The sequence below is a fragment of the Typopeltis vanoorti genome, chromosome 9 (assembly GCF_054136105.1).
Source record: "Typopeltis vanoorti isolate ZY-2024b chromosome 9, IOZ_Tvanoo_1.0, whole genome shotgun sequence".
In the NCBI taxonomy this organism is placed as follows: domain Eukaryota; kingdom Metazoa; phylum Arthropoda; class Arachnida; order Uropygi; family Thelyphonidae; genus Typopeltis; species Typopeltis vanoorti.
Window position 1 is genome coordinate 49,439,841 of NC_143557.1, and position 24,778 is coordinate 49,464,618.

The window sequence follows — 24,778 nt, forward strand, 5'->3', positions numbered from 1 at the left end:
ACTACATCCAACTGTTCCACTTCTCCTTCATAAATCCCTTAAATGGTTTATTAATACAGACATCTAAAGGTTGAAGCTGACTAGTTAGTCCTCCTGGAATTTACAGCTAACTGAGTTTTCAATTTCTTGAGTTTTTTTGTAACATCGTCTGTTCTGTGAGAACGAAACCGATCCTATATCAGCATTGCAGGCTCCTTCAACAGTCATCCACCAAGGCGCCTAGACACAATTTTATCTCTCCATCACTTCATTCCTCCTTCATTCATCCAGCCATTTGCGTGAACATGTACAAACACTCCTTTAAGCAGTTTTTCTTTGGGTAGCGTCTTCCTTTTCAAAATCAATAGTAGCAACAATTTTGTCCCATCAGCACAGCAGGATAAAACATCCGTATAGTGAGTTTTTTCGTGCCCTGAAGTTTTAATAGTGACACTTTTAGTGCCCTTGGAATCTACAGTTTTGTTTGAGAGCACATCAAAAGTCAGCGGATCCTCGTCCATGTTTCCTATTTGTGCAAGTTTAAAATTTTCTCTTTTCCTTGCGTTAATGACGAATCGATGAAATTCAATCATTGTTTCTTCATATTCAGCTGGCATCTTTTGTGATATTTTTGTTTTAGTCCGCATACATAGCTGATTTCTCTTGATGAATCTTGAACACCAGGATGTTGATCCAGTAAAGTTAGCGATCCCTCTGTTAGTGGCTATCGCTTTCGCTTGATGAATAATCATTTTTGAAGTCAATGAAAGTACCGCTTTTCTGTAATCTAAAATCCAAGTATTGAGTTCTGGCCATTTTGCAGTTGCACTTCGTAGGTTATGTTTACTGTGAGTTGCTTTTTTTAAATTCTCTTCCTGATTCCGCCAAGTTCTTATTATTTCTCAGTTCGGTTGATGCGAAATGCCTCTATGCAGCACTGTTTCCATGTTCTTTGGCATACGCAATCACACGTAGCTCTTATGCAATATTGTAACAATTCCGACGTTTTTCAACCATAATTTGCCAAGAATTTAGAGAAAATAACGCTGAAATTTATCACGTTCACAACTGCGACAACAATTGGAAAGTTTAAACGAACAGGACGCTGCCGTGATCGTCGATGACAGCGCATGCGCTTCCACTGAACTTAACGTCAGTGTTTCTCAAAGTGTGGTACGCGTACCCCTGGGGGTACGTGAAAGGTCTTCATGGGGTCCGTGGTAATTTTCGGCTATGCATCATTAACGCACAGAATAAAATTCAATGTATTCGTGAAGTTCGAGATCGTAAAACGTTCCCATTGTATCACTGAATAAGGTACAGAGACATCTGCAGGCTGTGCAATATGTTTCTCAACAAACAGTTCAATTAGAGACAACTGGGATAAAAACAACACTAACTAAGGAATCGCATATCCCCTTCCACAGTAAATGCTGTATGACTCAAGCAAAACCATATGCCGCTGGTGCAATATATGGTTTTGTTTGAGTGAACGTGTTAAAACGAAGAAATATATAGTGAATGTGTTTCAGATATTATATAAGGAATTCTGTTGAAGAGAATTAGCATTTCAACTCAACTGTCGGCTTGTCTTTGTCATTTAGTAGCACGATCTTTTATTAATACCGCACCAATCATATGAACGCGGATGTCTCAAATTTGAGAAACACTGCTCTACGTAACTGGAATGCTCTCTCACACACACACACTCCACAAGGAATCAATAAAGAAATCGCCTAACTCGGAACAGAGAAAATTTCCAGAAATGAAAATAAAATACCGTAAGAAACATTACACCGTTACAAGAACAGAGCATTAAAAACTGTAGTTAATTTAATTGGAGTCCGAGCTACAGTTCTATTGTTAAGTACATGCGAACGTATAACTTCACGAGTTCGCCAGTACCGAATAACAGAGCTATGTGAGTCTGGCGGACTATAACTGAGATTGCTGTTCATGTGGAAAGAGTCAAAGATTATTTCTTTTGATTCCAGAATACGACGTTCTAATTCATCGTAACATTTATGAATGAATGCTGGATGTTGAATTGCAATATATTTGATGTTGGCGGCCTTCATCATTGGATTTAACTGAGAACAAGACGTGGCTGGAGGGGGGGCTAGCTCTGGTTCTATTGCATGAAATGTCTCTCTGGTGTTCTTCGAGACGTAGATAGATAGACTTTTCGCATGGAAGCCATATTTGCAATCAACAACGCAAAACCCCCTACAGAAAACATTTCTCCTGGTGAAACGACTAGCCATTAAACAACTGAAGAAGAACAAAGAAATTATCATCCTCCCAGCTGACAAGGGAAATGCAACCGTAATCCTTAATGAAATAGAATACCACGATAAAATCTTGGATTTATTAGTCAGATACGTGCTCTCAACTAGAGACAGGCCCCACAAGGGAGAGAGAGAGAGAGACATAATCGGACCAACAATCTTTTTAAAACGACCACGGAATTACCAAGAAACATCCATCTCTCTCTCTCTCTACACACACACACACACACACACACACACACACACACACACACACACACACACACACACACACACACACACACACACACACACACTAAGTGGCTCCGCCCCCTGGCACCCAACCCACCGTGTTTCGGACTGGTAGGCCTGTTCTCCTTGAATTCTGATCACGCGAATTTTGAAGACTCGAAAGGAGGTCCGCCCCCTGGCGCCTACGACGTCCAACCCCCGAGTTCGGACTGGTAGGCCGGTTCTCCTTGAATTCTGATGATTCGAATTTTGAAGACTTGACACTCAGGATAGTCTCTGAGTTTCAAAACGTTTCAAATAACTTGACAAAAAACGTGACACGAAAACGTTACATAAAAACGTTTTATAAAAAGGCTTACATTTTATATTATAGAATAAATATATAATCCATAATTTCAAATATAGTCTTTCAATTCGAGAGGGCGCAATTGAAGTATTAAATCTGTCTAATCAGACTTTCCGTATATAGAATGAAATGTGGTTTTTGGTCTTGTTAGTGTGATTGCGGTTTAAGTGTTTTTGCTGCATTTCGCGTGTTTGTTTTTATGGTGGCATATTTAAATATCCAAAGTATATTATTATCGTTTCATTTTTTTAAACAAGATTACCATCTTTAAACATGCGAACGATGCCTAATCGAAATTTGTATAATGTTTTATCTCTTTTAATTTGCTTTACTACTTCGAACCTCGCTAACTCGTTTTCACGATGACTCTATTATGTGAACACAATTACCAGGTAATTAGTGATTGGTTAAATGACATTGTTATGTAAAAAATAAATAAATCTGTAGTTGTCTAGATATTTCAAGTTTAAAGAAATCTGTTTTATACCTGTTGATAATTTACTGGACAAAATCTGAAATAATTCGTGACTTTTCTGTTCATTCAAATAACACGAGTTTGATTCTTGTTTCAAGGAAAAGCATAGTTCTTGACCTCGAAATTTAAATTATTGGGAAGGCCTGATTTTTGATACCTTAAGTCAGTGTGAGGAATGGTATCTTCTCTATCGTGTGAATAATGGTTACTTAACCGTGATGAGTCTTTTTGTTTCCATGGTGATACCCGGTTAATCATAATTATGGATGCGACTTCAGACTTTGTGTGTTGATTAGCAGGCCAGAAGAGAGGATTAGTACTCCCCCTTGGGCATTCCACAGACCCACATACCCATTAAAAAATGTATACGATTCACATATTTAATATTGACATATCATAGTTTTAGTTGCTTTGATCTGAAATGAGCCAACTACAACTGAAATAAAAATAAATTTAAAAAGGGCATTGTATTGTAATAATAGGATTTGGAATGATGAAATTAATGAGTAGAGATTAGACAATTAAAATTTCCATGTTTAAATTAAAATTTTATGTTATTCATGTCAAAGTTTTTGGAACAGAAAACTGCATAGGCACTGGAATGCAAATAAATAATTTATTGGCCAATTGGTAATTGGCTAATTTAGTTTTTACTAGTAAAAATTAATTAGATTTTGGGTTTGTGGTGTTAAGTTGCCTCTCATAATGCTGGAAGGTTGTAAATAATTAATTTTAGCTAGTCAGTTATTCATTTTCATTACAGTGTCTACATAGTTTTCTGTTCTAGAAACTTCTGTTGCTCCTCTGTATTTCTCCTGCTGCTTAATACATATCTATCTTAAATAAACAAGAAATTATGTTCTTGTTCTAATCCTGTACATAAGTAAGTAAATGAGGCTTGCTCATAAAGTATCTTCATTAGGCTACTTGTGTGTAGAAGCTACTGACTTGGCATCAGTTGTCTTAATGTACAGCACACTTCCCTTCAGACATATATGCAGTGAAGCATGGAAAAGGTCACAACTTAAGTTTCTATCTAGGTAACCAAGTATTAAAAGGTTAATGCTTGGTTACTTATCAAGCTAAAAAAATAAAATATGAAAAAGGTTACTAAATTCTCTTATGGGGAAAATGTTGGACTCATTTCCCCATATACTACTTGAGGACATCTCATCACCTGTCAGCAGCATTCATACCATATTCTCAAGTGGTCACCCTCCAAATAATAACCATGTTTAGTGCTGAATCCCCTCATTTCACTTCAGTTAAGTGAAATGAGGGGATTCAGTTTATTTAGCTTGACATGGTTAAGTATAGAATAATTCATGATGAATTTGGCATAATGTAGTCATACTTAATTTGCTGGCCTGGTTGATCTAGTGGTTAGCTTAACCACTATCAAACCATCAAATCAAGCCATTGGTTTGAATTCCACAGTGGGCATGGATGCTTGATTGTCTTCGTATTCAGTGTGAGATCCATACACTGCTTAAGTGGCCTGAAACTTGTTTATGGTTTCTAGTGGTTTTGAGACAGCATTGTGTGAGATGGAGGTTGACAGCAAGAGATGTTGCTGGGCCAGCAAGTGTGAAGGATGGTGGTGGTGGTGATGATGATATATATGGTTAGTGAACAAGTGGAGGATGATCATTATGAATGATATTAATTATGGCAATATAAATTACAGTGAGGATATAGCATTTGGGAATAACGAAAAGGAATTTCAGTTCTGAGAGATAGCTATCTTAGGTGTCATTAAAGGAGGGCACACAAGAATTGAATCTTAGATCTGATAATTTCTTCTGTGGATGTGATTGTGAGTAGGGTGGTGCATTTCCCTCTAGTTTGTGAGAATAATCATGAAGTGATCACATAGATTGTGGCTAGTCCTATGAACTCTTCTGTGAGGAAAAGATATATGTGGAACTACAGGGTCAGTGACTGTGAAAAGCTTAGGAGACAGCTAGGAGCTGTAGCATGGAATGAGGATGTTGGTAAGCTATGTAGGAAGGAGATAAATACTTATTGATAAGATCACTGACCAAGTGATATTTAACATCAGTGTGTGAATGTATTTCAAAAGTCAAAAGATTGAATAAGATAAGTGTCAAATGGATGAATGGAGTAAGCATGAAATCTGAAAGACGAAAGCACTGTGGATGCAACATAAGATGAATAATGTTAATATTCTGTTGTTTGAAGAGTATAAAGAGCAGGCCAGAAAGGGGAACTCTATTGGTAAGGCAAGCAAATGTGGTTTCTACAGAAATTAGCAAATCAGGGAAAGAAAATTCATAGGCTTTTTTTATTTTTTTATATTTCATATAGAAAGAAGGATTATGGTAAGATATTGATAGTGTAGAGGATCATAGTTGCTGTATTCAGTAATCAATTCAATAGCGTATGTCATCCTCAATAGTTAAATCTTGAGAAGCTCAAGTTTAGGAGTTGGAGATGACTTTCTGGCCAGTGAATAAGAGGTATATGAGGAGTTAAGCAAGCTTGATGGCAGTAAAGCAATATGACTTGATGCTATATCATTGCATGTCTGTGGAATAACATCAGCCTTGGTATACCTGTTTAACAAGAGTGTTGCAACAGCACAAGTCCCAAAGAAGGCAAAATTGTTTCACTTTGCAAGGTGGTGGCTATGGCTTCAATTAGCGACTAATCTGCATATTTGGAATTGTAATTAAGGCATTGGAGAGGTTGTCAAGAGTTAAGATCTAGAAGTGGGTTGATAACAGCATTATGTATTGAATTTTATTCATCATGAGTTTGTATAGGGAGGTTTTTTTAATCAGTTTACTTGTGTTCTATAACAAGGTGATGAATGCATTGGACAGGGATGATTTGCATATAATGGTAGTTTGCAAAGGCTTTTGATAGGTTGTCACACAGCAAATTAACTAAATTGGAACCACATGGGGTTGAATACTAGATTAGTGTGTTGGATACATAACTTTAATAGGTATCAGCAAGTTGTGTTTTGGGAGTGCAGTATCCTGAAAGAGAAAAGTCTGCACGGGGTTTGTTTTGAGGATATTGTATAGGGTTTAACTGCAGGTAAATCAATTGTTTGAGAAAATGCAAGATTTTGGACAATTAGGAGGAAGCCAGTAGATGTTGTGGTATTACAGAAGAACTGGAATAAATTTTATGAGCGGAACGAGCTGTTCATTGTCGCAAAGTATAAGGTTCTGAAATTTGGTAGTCAGTGGCAGGATGCAGAGTATACATTTGTGGGGAAATCTTGGAGATAGGAGATGAGAAATCTGGGAGTGGTTGTGGACAAGGACCTCAAGTTCATAGATTTGTTTTTTGAAGTCCTCACTTTGGATTATGGCAACGATGTAGAGGACATTGACATTAAATAAAGAGGTAATGGTCCTACTGGTATAATGCCTTGATGAGGTCTCATATGGATTATTGTGTACAGATTTGGTCAACCTGGATTTCATGTTGTTGAGGATACATTAGAGTTCAAAGAAGATTAATAGTGGTAACTGGCTTTCAAAATATGGGGTATGAAGAGAAATTGAGGGAATTAGTTTGCCAAGTCTTGTGAGAGAGGATAGGATTGAGATATAAGGTGATTGGTTGTTACCAAGTTGATGTGGAAGAAATTTTTCATAGAATTGGAAGTGGTGTGCATGCATACGCAGGGTAGAACAAGAGGCCATCCCTGAAAGCTATATAAGAAAAGTGAGGTGCAGATTGTTTGCATAGAGAGGATTGTTAAGTGGAAAGCATTGCCTGAGAGTGGTGAATGCAGAGACATTAAATGAGTTTAAATCATAGTTTGATGCACTTTGTGTGTGTGTGTGTGTGTGTGTGTGTGTGTGTGTGTGTGTGTGTGTGTGTGTGTGTGTGTGTGTGTGTGTGTGTGTGTGTGTGTGGATAATATGGACTCATTTACAGTCATGGCACCCACAACAGACTCTGGCAGCTTATTCCACTCATTTACCACTCTCCAAGTAAAAAACCTAGTTCTAACACCCTTGCTAACCACACTCTTACCAAGCTTCCACGGATGGCCCCTAGTCCTCCCACTACCAGTCCTATTCTTAAAAATATCTTCTGAATTTATCTTATAGCAACCCTTCAGTAATTTGAATGTCTCAATCATGTCACCCCTTTTTCACCTATTAACCAATTTCTGCAACCCACAAATCTTCAACCTGTTCTCGTAAGGTTCATTCCATAGTCCTGCTATTATCTTGGTCACTCGTCTGTGGTTCCTCTCCACCTCTTCCCTATCGAGAAGAAACCGTGGCGCCCATATCTGGGCACAGTAGTCTAGATGGGGTCTTATCAAGGCTCGATACAGAGGAACAATAACCTGTTTGTCTCTGCTTGTTAAAGTATTTTTCAGCAACCAAGTGATTTGATGAGCTAATTTAACCACTTTTGCAATGTGCCACCCTAAGCTTCAACTCCCTATCCACCAACACTCCTAAATCCCTAGCCTCATCAATCTTCTGGAGTACGGTTCCACCAATGTGATATACTGCTGCTAACCTTTTCACCCCAAAATGCATAACTTTACACTTTGCCACATTAAATTGACATCCATTTTCCTTAGCCCAGTCCTCCAAACTATCCAAATCATCTTGCAAAATTTTGACATCCTGTGCCCTCACTATTGCTTTACTCAACTTTGCATCATCAGCAAACAAGTGAACGCTTCCTCTCAGATCCTTTCCTATATCGTTAATGAACAAATTGAAAAGTAGTGGTACAAGAACAGAATCCTGTGGCACACCACTAGTCACAAGCCGTCTTTTGGACTCTACTCCTGAATAAACCACAATCTGATATCTCTCCATCAACCAGCCTCCTATCCATCTCACCAACCCTATATCCATCCCTATATGCTGCAGTTAACTGATTAGAATTCCATGCGGTATCCTGTCAAAGGCCTTAGCAAGATCCAGTAGAATCACTGTAAACCCATTACCCTTATCCAGTTCAGCAGTCACTGTGCTATAAAACGTGAGCAAGTTACTGAGGCATGATCTACTCTTCACAAAACCATGTTGTCCCCCCATACAGTATCCCATTTTCATGTATCCAATCCTGTATTTTTTTCTTGACTATTTTCTCCAAGCCCTTGACAACAATTCCTGAATGCTGATCAGCCAGTAATTTTCAACAGCAGTCTTGGAACCTCCTTTATGCAGTGGAACTATTATTCCCTCTTTCCACCCGCTTGGGACTAACCCAGACCCGAGACTCAAATTAAACAAAATGGTCAAAGGCACTGACAGTTCTTTAGCCACTTCTCGTACGACACGAGCTGGTATACCACCCAATCCCGCAGATTAATTGACATTGAGGTTTTGTAATAGACTATTCACCTCCACTTCATTCACCACAATTCCCATATAAGCTGTTATTTTATTTGGTGCAGTGTCACCACCAGTATGATATACTCTTGCAAAGTCTTGCAACATATCGAAAAAACTGTTTGGGATTCTCTTTAGCCTGCATGGCTAATGTTCTTTCATAATCTGCTTTTGCTTTTCTTACCACACTTGTTACCCTTCTGGCCTGGGCTTTATTCCGTTCATATGCCTGCAGGCCACCTTTCTCCTTAAATTCCCTCCACAGTTGTTTCTTTTTTTTGCAGCTCAAGCTTAATAGTGTTATTCATCCATCTAATTCCTACTTGATTTATTATTCGGACTCTAGGTATACAGTCAGCCATTGCCTCCTGCAAACACTTCTTTACCGCCTCCCATGCACTGTCAACATCCAGCCCTTGCAGTTTTACATGCCATGGTACTGAACCAATCAAACTCCTAAGCTTGTCATACTTACCAGCCCGAGAATTCCACATGTACCCTCTCTTGATTGTAAATTCCACACCTTTAGCCACCTCCCAAGTTAAGACCCTATGATCGCTCTCACCAATTGGTGGCAGTGTGGTCATATTCGTTACAGTCAGATCCTCAGATGCAATTACTAGATCAAGCACTCTCTGACCCTTAGTATTTTCCATTACATGCTGTCGCAGATAGTTATCCCTTAATAACTGCATAAAATCCAATTCCTACCTCCCATGTGTCCTCTTTCCCTCCAATCAATGCTACCATAGTTGAAATCTCCCATAATAAATATCCTCCTTCCACTCATTTCTTCTATTTGCTTATGCATACTATCTCCACCATCTTTTCCATCACCTGGTCTATAGCAGAACCCAATTGTATATTTTGTTCTGCTAGCCTCAATCTCACACCAAATGGCCTCAAATGTGCTCTTTTCTCTATCCCGCAATTCAACTTCTATTCTCCTTGGCTGCAGCTCATCAGCTATCATCAATAATACTCCTCCCCCCCATTTTATTCTCTCTGTCATTCCTGAACACACTATACCCCCTCACATTCAATCCCACTAGCTACATCATCTTCAGTCAGCCATGTTTCACTAATGCCAATAACCTGTGGTAAGTGCCAACCAAGGCCAAAAATTCTTCCTTCTTGTTCCTAATACTCCTAGGCATTAGTATACATAAATTGCAGGCCTCTGTTGGCCCCATTCCTACATTTGTTGTCCTTATTCGCTCGGGCATATTATACTCATTCATACACTCAACTGCCTCCCTAAGGTCTGCATATCTACTTTCCCCACCCCTTAATAAATCTAGTTTCCTTGATTCTGCACATCCACTTCATTCAACAACACTTTTTTAAGTCTCCTTACACCGAATCCATTCAAATGCAAACCATCCATCTTATATAGATTCTTTCTCCCATCGAACTCACTCCACATGTCCATGAATTCCACACCACTCATCATGCATAACCCACACATAAAGTCATTTGCAATTATGGCCCGCCTTCTAAACTCTTCACTGTCATACCGTGGCAAAAGACTAATCCTCCTAACTCTCTCACTTTTTTCTTTTGCTACCTCAAATAATTCATTCAGGTCCTCTATCATTTCCATTTTATCTCCTTTCAAATCATTCATACCTGCCACAACTATCATTTCTTTCACTCTTTGCTTTTGCTTCCTAATAGACTTGCTTACGTCATTAATGGTCGCACCAAGTTGGTACGATTTTGTCAAATTCTCTACTATCACACCTCGTACTAACAAATCTCCATACAGCACTCACTCCTTCATTTTGTTTACGTTCACATTCATACTCTTATTTTTCCTATCATACTTTTTTTTATTGGCTGGTACACTCGGTAGACATTTGTGCATACGCTCCAGCTGCCGCTTTGCTCTATGTATCGCTCTGCTCAACAGCACGATCTCACTCATTGCATCTATCTCATCTTTTTTATTATCTGTTAAACCATTAATTTGCTCTGTATTAATACCTTCATTCACACTTTCTACATTCACGCCCTCACAGCTCTCTAGTACAACCTCGCAATTTCTTATCATATCGCTATTTTCTACATTCTGAAATTTGACAAAAATATCACACTCACGACCTGAAGCACACTTTAATTCCTCATTTTCCTTACATTTTCTGCACACATTCACTCCACTATCATCATCTAGCCATACTCCAACCGCTCTCCGCAATGCATACATTTCGCAGATAGTACACTGAATAATCTCCTTTATGTTACCGTTATTGAACAAAGGTGGTGAACCATTATTACTAGCCGCCATTTTTCTTCTTACCGGAGCCATGTACTATCGTATCTTATCGAATTAATAATTGAAACAACAGCAAAATACACAAACAGACACACTAAGATACGAAAAGCAAACAAAACTACGTAATATTCAAGCAAAGTTGTCAATGATAACTTAAAATAACACTTATCTTATCCGGAGCTCTCAACAAACACTACACACCACGAATCGCTCTAGCGGCTGATGAGTTCAATTCTGGCCTATCTTTGCATCATTAGCAAATGGTTGTATGTCGCCTATTGAATCCTTGCTAATGTTATTACTGTAAATATTGAAAAATTGGTAAAGGATTAAACTCTGGGATAGCCCATTGGAAATTCCTTTTTAATTCATCATATCTTGGTAATAACACATTACTAATTTTCACTTTATCACTCTTGCTTCTTCCAGCAATCCTTTCAGGTCCACTCTCATATTGCTAGATAAACATTTTTATCTATGAAGAACTGCCACTGCTTTTCTTTTTCTGTTTTTTGATTGTATTTGCTGAAATAAGCGGCTCCGTAGCACAATTGGAAGAACGACGGTACATTGCGCTCTTCGATTGGAAAAGGCCTAAGTTCAATTCTCGTCGTACGGGAAGAATTTTTATATGGACATTTTCAATTGAAGGTGAGTTAGCCAATCTCATACGTAGGTAGCAAGGTTTTTTTCTCCCAGAAACTCGGGTTTTTCATCCCGCATACAGACAAATTGGCCCTTCAGAACACACAATTTACAGACAAAAAAATACTATTTGTGGTGGTGGACGGTAGATGGCGTTAATATGGATAATTGGTAGTAGAGGTTCGGTGTAGTGGTGGAGATGGAGAGTTGCACAGTAGTTGTCCTCTCGCGATGAGCCTTCGTACTCCTTGGAGGTGTCACGAATAATAATAATAATATTTGATTTTCTCTTGTAGAGAAATATTTCCTGTCACTCTACACAACACGTTAACAGAAAAGTTGAACAGTAGTGGACCATGATCAGAATTGTGTGATTAATTTCCATTGCTGCTGTTTTTTGATATGATTCCCACCTGTGAAAGATTATAAACCCATTGTATATTACAACTATGGTTGAGCTATGGTTTTTTATTATTTTTTGAAAAATATTTAAGAAAAAAATTTTTTACATACCTCAGAGGTTAAACATAGAAGTTTTCAAACCCCTTTTAGGCCTCCAATAAGCAAAAAAATGGTTTCTCACTGGATATGAGACCACTCTCTTACTTCCATTCCTCTTCCACTTAATCCATGTTTGTAGCAGGATTTTAACCTGCACATTGTTGGTTGGAGAATAGAAGGCTATCTGCTCAGCCAACCAGGTTGGTAAATAATGCCAGAGTAAATGATATATCATTCAAACAAACCAATCCATCTGATCAGTGTGTTAACTTTCTCAACTATAATATCCAGTTATAACTAGTTCTAAGTAGTAAAAACTAAACGCTCTAAACTGTATTCCACGAAACTAGTATTGCCTAGTGAGAACTAGAATACTGAAATCTAATGGCATTACAGCAGCATCCAAAAATATTGTGTTTGCATACAGTGCTACTGTGACATTTAGAATTAAGCATGATTTTCTTCCTTTTACAGAAGTCATATTTGAAGAACAATAGTTTATATGGTGACATCTGACAAACCCTTGAACAACAACGTTCTGTATTGCTGCACATGTAAGTGATCCCTTTTGCTTAGTTCACGTAAGTCGCATTGATAAAATTTTACTTGCAAGTATCTTGAGATTTGGAATATAATTTCTCCAAAATGATTTTCTTGTTTCTCTAATTTGTATAAGATAAGTCATTCTCATTCATGCTCAGAACTACAGTAGTTCCATTAACAAACGAACCTTTTACCTTATTTATGCCAGGAATCGGTACAGTTAAACATATCAGTAAATATTAAAGTTTGTATTTTAGATGTGGGTTTTTACTTTCTTTGTTAGTACTCTTCTTTGGGTTTCATTTATCAGTCTTCAGATTTCAGTACTCCAGTTCTTACTAGACAGTACTGGTTTGTCAGTAATTTGGAGCTTCTAGTTTTTACTAGTAAGTAGTAGTTATAATTAATTTTCAGTTTTTTTACTGTAGTATATACAGTACATGTATTTCTTCCTAATACTAATAGTTGACTGATATCGAAATGACAAATTTAGAATCTTGCAGAACTACATAGGTTTAAAATTACACTACCCTTATTAACAACCAAACTAGAACAAAAATGACAGCCAAACACTGAAGCATAATTAAAACATTTTTGCCAGTATTTCACATCTGCTTCCATGTTTTGCCCCTTTCTGATGTTTTTTTTTTTTTTTTGAAACTTGTATATTGCTTAGTAGAAATATGCATTAAATTAACAAAATGTTTTATTTATATAGGAATAAAAATTTATTTTCATTTTTGATTTCATTGTGTTGGATCTTGATAATACAATCCTTGCAGTTACATGCATGCTTCATTTTGTTTAGAGAGTACTCAGTCATCTAAGTGACCAACTAATTATGATACAGTAACATAAAATAAATGCACAATGGCTGCAGTAATTAACTTATTATTCCTAATGATGTATGTGCTCTGCAACCATATGCTGGAAAAGGAGTGTCCTGTGTTATATTCTCGTCGCTGACGTGAGGAGCTAAGGATCTTTCTCAGACATAGCCAAGTTAGCTGGTCTTGGGCGTGGACTGCAGGGTTTTCCTCTCCAGTTTATCTGGGGTTTTTCCTCCTGCAAAGCAGACAAACCGGTTTTAAGGACACAACGCTTCAAAGACAATTTCACATGGTTGGCCTCCCATTTTTGGGTTTCATAACTCACCTCGTAGTGAGTTATGAAACCCAAAAATGGGAGGCCAAGGCCCTACATGGGGCTGTAGTCCCAAAGAAGAAGATTCCTAATGATGGAAAATCTAGAATTTCAACTATTAATAGTGGATATTAAAATTTGAAAGTTGACAGAAGTATTACAATTTTTTCTTTATTTTCCCAGATTATATAATTTCTTTTCTAAAAATGTAACTTAAATGTTTTTGCTGTTGTTTTCTGAGTTAACAAAACATGACAACACTTGCCATGTCCTTCCATGCAATGTTTCAGTGCCACTGGAACATTAGTGGACTTGAGCTGCAAAACTGACTAATGTAATTAATGAATGTTCATACTTAAGGGTTTTATTTTGTTGAGAGGATTTGATTTTAAATGTTTCTGCATTCAACATTTTTTATAATGGTTGAGAAGAAATTTTTTTATTTTTTATTTTTTTTTTTATAAAAGTTATGTAAATGTGTTAGAACTGAAAATGTGTGAGAAAATGGTTATTCATCAGTGAGAATATAAATTTTTTTTCTTTATGCCTTACAGACTGATAAACACTAATATATAAGTAGTCAACACATTTGCTTCATCAGTGGTAGTTGCACAGCATAAAAGTTTCTTGTACATTAACAAGAGTTTATATGTTGTTCAGGTTCAGGATTGAAAACGAGGCTGTGTTATATTAGGCAACCACGAGTAGTGCACACTCAAGTTTGATGTCTGACTAGTGATGTATTTGCCTGACTGGTGATCCCCACAAAATTTTTCATATCCTGATCATGAGTTTAACGTTTGCTAATATGCAAATTGCTAGACATGATTGGATCTCTCTTCTTGGACTGATGTTTATTTATAGCCACTCCTGGTGTAAAACATATCCCATCATAGTTCACTTAGTATCTAAAAAAAAAAAAATTGGTGTCCTTTTCCTTGGTAAATGGTAGTGTATTGAGGTGAGAAGCTGAAAATGCTACTTTTCACCTGTCTGTCTCTTAACTTTGTACATATCCCCCCCCCCCCCAAATCTGCTCCGACTTAAAATACTGTTCTAATGCTTTAGTTGACTCAGAACCTCTCTAAATATTCTTGTTGTTGTCCAGAAGAGGACAGAATGCTGTATCTCATACACACAATTTCCCTGAATTGGCATCTGTCATTCTTCCACTTTTCACTAAGCTTGTTGAAGTACATGTGGTGACTGCACAACATCTTTTCACACTGATCTGTTAACCTACTGAAATCTTTTATCCTGACTTTATTCTCTGCAGCAGCTATCCTCATGAAGTGTTTCAGCTTTTCAAGAAAAATACCAGTACTTTGTCCTTCTCCAATACTACTGTACTATAAATTATGCAACTTATATGTAAGATTGATATATAAAAAATAAGTAAAAGTTAAAATTATTTGTATAATTATAAGCATATGATACAGTATTATTTAAAGAAACTCCAGGGAGTTAGGGACTCATCGATGGAAGCTACATACTACACACACCAACCATCACACTTATTCTTGAATTCATTCATACTGCTTACACTCACAACATCTAATGGCAATCCATTTCAATCACAGACCACTCTATGAGAGAGAAATCTGCTATAAATATAATGCTGCACAATAAGCAACCTATTAAATTTGGAAAAATGTTTTTTTCCTGCTTATTTTTTGACAGAGAATATAAATAACTTATTTATTTGTCACTATTTTCTCATCTTTTCCCTGCTTTCATAAAACTTCTGGAATAATGGGAGCAAAATATGATAGTAAAAGTACTGAAATTTGCTGATTTTGTTATAGATTAATAATGATATTATTATGAACATTCTATACCACTCTGAATTAAGCAATAAACTAGTTTGTGCTTGGAGTTCACAGTAAGCCTTTTTCCAAGCAGATAAAGCTCTTTTCAGTATGATATTTGTAATTGGGGAATGCTACCATTCAGCCTATATCACTTGTTTGTCAGTTATTTTTAATAATTTGTGTGTATTATATTATATTCTATGCTACCTCATTGGTATCATTTATACTGGTAACTGATAAATAAGTAAATACTGAGGAAGAAGCGGAAGAATTTTTTGAGTCACTAGAGCTGGCAGCTGACAAAGAAAATTGAAAAAGTGGCCCTGGTTGGAGATTTAAACAGCAGAGTAGGAAATCAAATCCACTAGGTATATAGAAATGTTTTTTTTTGGAAAATTTGGAGAAAAGGGCAAGGCTAATAATAATAAGTATCTGCTATCCAGCAGATACTTATTATTATTAGCCTTGCCTTTTGCTGCTCATGATATGGTCTAGTCATTACCAACACCATGTTAAAACAGAAAGATGCACACAAGTTCATATGTGAGAGGAAGACCAAGGTCTAGGTGCATTGATTCAGTCAGAAGTGCCTTAGAAGAACAAAATGTTAGATTCGACAGAATTGGAGTGCTGACAAGTAGCAGACCAATTTGGAAGAATATTGTTGAAATAATGTGAACTTCATGTAGTGCTGTTATAGTAGCCTGAATAAAGTAACAATGATGATTATTTCAATCATTGTACTAATTTCAAATTTCACATCTACTAAACTGTTTTTAAAAGTGTTGTGCTATAAAGAACTGCAGGGAAGACAATGAGGAAAGCAATCACTTTTTCCATTCTAGAAGTGTGTTAAAGAAAGGGCTTCTCTATTCCTCCTTCCTTGTACTCAGACCGTTAAGTATCTTATAATTCAGGTGATTTGTCCATCATGATCTGTAGCATAACATGTTAAGTGCTTAGATCTTTAAAAAATTATTATTAGTGACCTAATTAAAATATTTCAAAATTTTAGCAATTTCATGTAGTTGATTTGCCTAAGCATAACACACATTTCTATATATAGATCATTAGAAATGAAAAGTATATAAATTAAATAATTTAAAACATCTAAAAAGAAAAAATAAAAAAAAATTAAAAATATATTAAAGTGAAAACTAGTAAAATATATGATTGAAAAATATATAAATATTACAGAAATTAAAATTCTATGTGAAGTTTCTATTTAGCATTACAGTAAGAAACTTTTTGTTCATAATTATCAACAGGGGTTTCAAAGGAATGATATGCATTTTTAACATCTGTGTTAATTGTACTCTGGTTTTTCATTTCTTAAACTCAAGAAAATTGACCGTAAAACCCACACTATTTCAGACAAACATATCCTGTTAGAGTTAGCTACCAAGAGATGACATCACTAGTTTGCCAGTCTCTTCATTGGTTGCTGCTTATAATTAGTGATAGTCTTGGACCAGGTGTCTCTGGTTGGCTACTGGTGGAGATCGAACTGTCCACTCAGTCTCCAAAAGCTAGATAGGGTTAAAAGGCCTCACCTTCCCCTATAAGGAATAAAAGGTGTTAGCTGAGGTTATATATATATTGATCCCATACACTAAAAGCCGAAGAACTTATAAGTGGCAGTGCTATGTCATGTGTGGAATGCACATCATGACTGAGACAGAGATGGAGGGAATAAAAAAGGAAAAGAAGTTTGTGTTTGCAGTTGCACTGAAAAAGGATACTGAGCAGCTGTTGCTGTTTTAACAAGCCAATAGAAAGCAGAGGAATGATGTTTGTCATTTCATTGGAGCAGTGATCACGGAAGTGTGTGTAGAACAGACACAGTGTTGAAATATTAAGGTTCAAGTGAGAGGGGGATCATGTGCAAGTAGAACTGCTCTCCTGTGTGCAGGAGCATCAAGAATTTTTAGAGGTTTTAAGTACACCACCACAAACATGTGATCAGTAATGGCAGATTTGGGATTTGTATAGAGTTTAGTTTGTAGATGAAAAATAATAGCTTGAGTGGAAGAGAATGCCTAGATTTTTAAATGATGAGAAGCTGCTGATGTGATGTGTTGGTCAGGAAAGGCTGTAAGCAATTGTTTGGCCAAGCGAAGAGATCTGAACCCTGTGGTAATTTGTGTAATACTGAGGTTAAGAGTAGGTGGGCTAAAATCCCTTATAAAATGCCGGATTGTGTTTTGGCTGTGTTGAAACGGACCAAGTTGTCTTTGCTCCATTGAAGGATGGTAAGGAGATCAGTGTTTAAGGCACTGGTTGAGGATGATTTAAAATCTTGGTGGGTCTGAGCCCTACATGGTTTGTTAAATGAAGAGGACAAATAGAGAGTACCATCATCAGCAGATCTGTGAGAATACGATTAGTGGTGATTGAGATTAGGTCATGAGCGTAGTGACAACAGAGCCCTGAGGCACTTCTGCATTAGGGAAGCAGCTTGAAGAGAGACAGCTGCCATAAGTAAATGATTACAGAAGGCAGCAGGTAGATCAAAGGGTGGCAGTTTGCTTTAACAGGCTTTGATGCCAGATACAATCAAAAGCTCTGGAAACATCAAAAAAGCATGTGTCCAGTGGTGGGTGAGATAGGCCAAGAACTTGGTTGTGGACCTTGAATGACAGAATCTGTACTGGTGGTTGCTGATTAACTGGTAGATGTCTAAGTAGCAGAGAAGTTCACTCTTTGATGACTTTCTCCATTATTTTGGAGAGAAAATTAAGATGATGGTGATTGGTCAGTCGTTTGATGGTGGACTTCTTAATTTTTTTTTTTTTTTTGGAATAGTCTGGATAATGATTGCAGAGATGATATAGGTCTGAAGCACATGAAGCACAAGATACAGTAAAAAGTGCCTAAGAAGAGAGAAATATAAGCTCTGATAATGTTGGAGTCTTGACCAGTAACAGATTGATTTGGAGGAAAATTCTTAATTGGAAGTTAGTAATGGTGTAATTTTTTCATGTAGTACTGTCATGATATCCTGTAAACCCTCTGTGGGTACACAGAGGGTTTACAAATAGCGGGATGGATAGAACTGCAATGGGTTCTTCTCTTTTCCCCTGCTCTTGTAGCTCACTTCTGTATGGATCATTTTGAAAATTGAGCACTAAACACAGCCACAATTAGTAGTTTGGCTGTGCTATGTTGATGTGTTTGCTATTTTGCCTTGTGGTCCACACACTAGATACATTTTTAGTGCATCTTTGGCAGTCAGCATCCTAAAATAAAATTCATTATAGAAAAGAAAATAACATTTGTCTGAGTATGTAGAGTATGTGGTGAAACCTACTAGTTTCACCACATATGTTAGTGGCTTCTTCTGGGCTAGAAAGAACTGAAAATATACAATAAGCAGTAAACAGGAACCATTACATAAAATCGAATATATATATATATATATATATATATATATATATATATATATATATATATAGGAACCATTATGCAAACATAAAAAAAAATGTGGAGCATGGAAGTTGGCATGAGTCAGTCATTGTTCATTAGGTATGCATGATGGTAGAAAAGTTAGTTTGACATGTTGAAAGTTCTTTCTCCCAACTATCATGCATGCCCAACAAACAATGACTGACCCATTCCAGTTTCTATGCTTCCCATGTTTCTGTTTTTTCACTTTTGTGTAATGGTTCCTACTTTTATTTGGAAGTTACTTATTAGATTTTTCAACATGTCAGATATTATAGCCTAACTTTTCTCCAACTTTCATGCATACCTAATGAACAATGACTGACTCATGCCAGCTTCCATGTTTAATTTTTTTTTTTTTTACTTTGGTGAAACGGTTCTTACATATTTGGTTTTAGTTATGTAATAGTTCATATTTGCTACTTATTGTATATTTTTTGCCCTTCAGAAGAAGCCATTAGCATATGTGGTGAAACTAGGTGTTTTAACTATTTATATTATAATCTATTAAACCTAGTGCTAGGTATCATTTGTCACATAGAATTGACTTTCTAGATACACTAGTGACCCTGTAATGTTTTTCTCAGGATGGTAGAAAAAAGACCATGGCTCATTATCCTTTTCCATTTACAGAAAACCTGCTCATCAAGGAAGGTATTTATGTGTAAGCAATCACCCCAACTCTTTCCAACAGTTATTGCATCCTCAAAACAAAACACTTATTCACCAAGCCAAGGGTATTGGTTCAAATGACACAGCCCTTTAAACTAAGCTTAGAGACTTTTACAACACCTTTTTAACCAATGGTTACAACCCATATAAAATGGATAAAATCACTGCATGCACCCCATCCCTCCTACAACCATCACAAAAGATCACAGCAAAACCATTCCCATCTCATATATTAAGAGTACATCAGAAAAAATTGACAAAGTTCTCCACAAATATGATCTCCATATTGGTTTTAAACCTTTATGGAGATCATATTTAAACCTGTAGTATCTTCATCCATTTTTATGAAGATGAACTTTGTCCTCTTGCTCATCCTGGAATGTATAATATTCCTTGTGCCTACAGTTTATCCTATTTCAGATAGACTGGTAAATCAGATAATATCTGCTTTGAAGAGCACCAAAATTACATCCGCAATCATCATGACTGGCAAACCATGCTCTGGATACTCCTTCCAATAGGATTAGGTAGAGGAAAACACTAATATTACATAGAAGTCATAAGTTTGAGAGACTAGTTTTAGAATCAGCCTCAGCTAAGAAGTACTCTCTTCTAACCTCAACTACCCAGGTTTTGCCTACAATCTAGAAAACTGCCATTTTGAGATATTATAGCCTAACTTTTCCAAATTAACTTTATGGTTATCTCCTCCATAGAGTGTGCCATGAACTAACTAACTAACTACAATTAGTTAGTTCAGTGGTATGCTCTTGTCAGTTATAATTGAAAAATTGACAGCTCTTGACAGAATACCACATGGTACTCTGTTACACAAATTAGAACAAATGGGGATGGATATGACACTGGTTAAGTGGAGAAGAGGGTGGTTGATGGACAGATATCAAAAAGTGGTATATGGAGGAACAGAATTGAGGCAAAAACAGGTGATTAATAGTGTGCCACAAAGTTCAGTACTGGGACCATTGCTATTTAATTTGTACATAAATGATATAGGAAATAACCTGAAAGGAAATATTCAGTTGTTTGCTGATGATACGAAATTAGGTAGAGTAATAGTTAATCGGTCTGCACGGTTAGCTGAGTGGTTATGTGCTTCGCAACCATGTGCCTGGGAAAGGCATGTCCTCGGTTCAATTACCGTCACCGACATGAGAAGCTTAAGGGTCTTTTTCAAACATAGCCAAACTAGCCGTTCTTGGGTGTGGACAGCAGGGTTTCCTCTCCTGCAAACTGACCCTGTGAATGCACGTGGATTACAGTCATGAATACGTCCCAGCTAGATACCGGTCCCAAGTCCAGATAATTGGGGGGATAGGAGAAAACAATGGTGAACTACCCCATAAAAATCTCACCAAGAGCACTTTCTGGGCAATGCCTACAAGGTCACCAGGGTTGGAATAACGAAATAAGGATTATGGAGGAGGAATAGTTAAGGTGATGTGGAGAGCTTACAGGATGTGGATGATTTAAATAGGCTGTCAGTATGGACTAAAGATAATGGGTGTCAGTTTAATGTGGAGAAATGTAAAGTTATGCATTTTGGAATAAATATATTAAAAGCTGTGCATCACATTGATATCATTGTACTCCAAGAAATGGATGAAGCTAGAGATTTAGGGATGGTGGTGATGGACAGAGAATTCAAGTTTAGAGGACATGTTGCTAAGGTAGCCCATAAGATTACTTGGCTTTTGAAAACACATTAACAAGTAGAGATAAGAAAGTTGTTATTCCTCTTTATGAGTCCTTGATACTCCCACATCTGGATTACTGTGCTCAAGTCTGGTTCCCTGGATTTCTTGGGGATGAGGAAGCATTGGAGAGGATTCAGAGGCGAGTGACCAAGATGGTGAGTGGCCTTTGGAATTTTCCCTATGAGGATAGATTGAGTGTGTGGATTGCAGAAGTTGGTTGATTGGAGAAAAAGAGAGGATATGATAGAAATATTTAAGTTGCTTAAAGGGCTTTATCGGATAGGTACAGGTGGAATGTTTCAGCATTTGACTATAGGAACTAGAACAAGGGGGTCATCCCTGGAAGTTGAATAAAGGTGTGGAACTAACCACACCTAACTAGTTTTTGGACTACGTGGAGGTGCTTTATAATAATAATATTTAAAAAAAATTTTTTTATTGATTTCTGAAATATTTACACAATTACAATAATCATCTTTAGTGACATTCCAACTGGTAATTTTTAAAAAATTCAACACTGAGTGCTGTATATGTGATTCATTTTCTACATTGCATTTCAATTAAAATTTTGATGATAATACTTTTTTGAATCTATATTTACAATACGTGTTCTTCTAATATTAGCAATGAAGATTACACAGAATTTTTGAATAATTATAATAATAATATGATAATGTCTCAGATAAATTATGTACATTTATTTGCGATATTTTTTTTCATGTTTACACATTATGTATAAAATAACAATTTTTCTATTTTCACCGTACAGAATATTTACAATTAATGCATATTACACTTGCTCTGTATATTATACTGTATGCAGCTTAAGGTGCATTATTTCTTTTCAATATTTTTTCTTTGGATACAAATTCATATACTGTTTTTTTATATCTGTATCTTCATTATTATTATTATACACTATACTGACTGTTTTGTTACGTAATTTGCAGTCTTTGGTTATGAGGATTACGTGTGGATGAGTGAGGCGGATTAATCCCACCTACTTCCAAGCTTGGGTTAGTTTATATATATATATATATATATATATATATTACATGCATTTGATTACAGATTTTTCTTTTAAAAAAATTCAATCTCGTGATTGAATTACAACAGGTTTAATTCTGTTTTTTGTAGCAATGAAATTCGTACAAATTTGTTTTTCTTTCTTTTCTTTTTTTTCCCTGTATAATGTATTAATAATAATAATAATGTAATACATCATTTATTCATTTAACAATGAGTTATATATATTTACAGTTTTGATTTTTTTTTAAATTATATTTAAGTGCTGTAACTACAGCACTGAAATGTGATATATGGGTTTGGATTTTTTTATTTTTTTTGAAATTTTTTTTTTATATCTTGAATGAGATGTAATTTCTCAGCTTTCATCCTTGAAACTGATCTGTAAACTTGTCTGAGGATGACACCCAGTTAGTTATTATTTATTGGTTTGTTTGCTGTGTTGGGAAGTTAGGAAATCAAGCCTATGTTTAATAGGTTTGATTTCCACTGCAGCCGTTGATTGAGAAATTCACGCACGCCACACACACACGAGATAGCTTGGAATGTCTTGATGCATTGCTGAACTGGAAGCCTGAACGAATATATTGTGTTTCATTAAGTTTGTATGGTATTTTGAGTGCGTGTTTCTTGTTCATAGTATTTCCTTAGAGCTCTTTTCAGGCTATTGTAGTTTGTAAGGTTTCTGTATTCAAAAGGTAATTTGTTTATCGTGTCTGGGATGTAGAAGTTTCGTATGGCCTTTCTGTAGTGATTATTGTATTTCATCAGTTGCATCATTCTTGGGACTGGCAGCTCAGCAGCAATTTCCTCCATTCCGCTCTGTCATTGGCTTTGTTCTTTACCTCCTGGTAACTCCTCAAACCTGTGCTGTCATTGACTTGGTTAAGAAAGCTTTTCCTTGGTCTGCCTCTTCTTCTTTTCCCCTCTATTTTGCCTTCAGTTATTCTTTTCACAAGTCCATCATGTTGAAGTATATATCCAAACCACCAGTTTGGATATATACTTCAACATAACTGGTAATTAGTTTACGGAATTAACAACGCATATAAAGTATATTAATTAAAGGTAACTTTAATGAATAACTTCTATATTTCGGCAACGTCACATTGCCATCTTCAGGAACATAAAGATATGGTATGTGCACTCAGGAACTAACACAAAGCAAATGAGGAAGAAAGCAAGAAACTAATATTGTTCCTAAAGTCCTAATGGTGCCCTCTTGCGGGCTAATTTGGTAGTCTTGGCAGTTGGGCTGAAGTTCTCATAATGAAAGTCTCCCAAATTTGGGGCAGTTTCATGCACCCAAATTTGTTGAGGTTAGGAACTTTTTTAGAGCTGCTGAAGATTCTTTGAATAATCTTTCGTATTTAAACTTGCTGCGATGAATTATTTTTATTTTCTTCCAACGAATTTTATGGTGGGTATCTAAGGCATGGTCTACCAGCCCAGAGTGCTGTACTGGTGAAACTGGATGTAGTCTTGGTGTTCTGAAATCCTGATATTTGTTGTTCTGCCTGTTTGGCCAAAGTAGGACAATTTGCAGCTGCAAGGGACCTGGTATACACCAGGTAGGTCAAGGGGAAGTGGTTGGTCTTTGGTAGAGCGGATAAGGGATGCCAACTTTTTATATGGTCTGTAACAGGAAGTAAGGTCATATTTTTTGAGGATATTGGTTATTTTCTCAGAGGTGCCCTGGATGTAGGGGATGGTGATAGACTTGGTGTAATCTTTATTGTGGAGGGGGGAGGGGGGTTGTGGTTTACAGGTTTTAGTATTTTTTGGATTTTTTTGGGGTTATAGCCATTGGCTAAGAAAGTGTTGAGGATGTGGTTTAGTTCAATAGTCAGAGCCTTGTCATCTGAGCAGATTAATTTTGCCCTGTTATATAGTGTTTTTATCTGAGGCTGGCAGATAAAAACAGATTTTTATCTGTTTTTATCTAAGGCTGGCAGACCATGCCTTAGATACCCACCATAAAATTCGTTGGAAGAAAACAAAAATAATTCATCGCAGCAAGTTTAAATATGAAAGATTATTCAAAGAATCTTCAGCAGCTCTAAAAAACGTTCCTAACCTCAACAAATTTGGGTGCATGAAACTGCCCCTTGCTTTCCTCCTCATTTGCTTTGTGTTAGTTCCTGAGTGCACATACCATATCTTTATGTTCCTGAAGATGGTAATGTGACGTTGCCGAAATATAGAAGTTATTCATTAAAGTTATCTTTAATTAATATACTTTATATGCGTTGTTAATTCCGTAAACTAATTACCAGTTATGTCTAACCAACGTATAAGTCTTGCTACTAGAATCATTCTTCAACATGATGAGTTAT

At 36.5% G+C, this 24,778-nt stretch overlaps 1 protein-coding gene across 3 annotated transcripts in view; it reads left to right on the plus strand.

Annotated features, from left to right (window-relative positions):
- The first annotated feature begins 2,976 nt into the window (after window positions 1–2,976).
- The window catches only part of frj (membrane bound O-acyltransferase domain containing farjavit), a 158,735-nt gene continuing 136,933 nt past the window's right edge, over window positions 2,977–24,778 (plus strand). For 2 of the 3 annotated variants that reach the window (XM_090398599.1, XM_090398600.1), the window contains exons 1-3: window positions 2,977–3,236; window positions 12,563–12,642; window positions 22,367–22,432. The gene's annotated coding sequence lies outside the window, so the exon portion shown is untranslated. The remainder of the gene's footprint in view (window positions 3,237–12,562; window positions 12,643–22,366; window positions 22,433–24,778) is intronic. The other variant, XM_090398601.1, reaches the window with a different exon arrangement.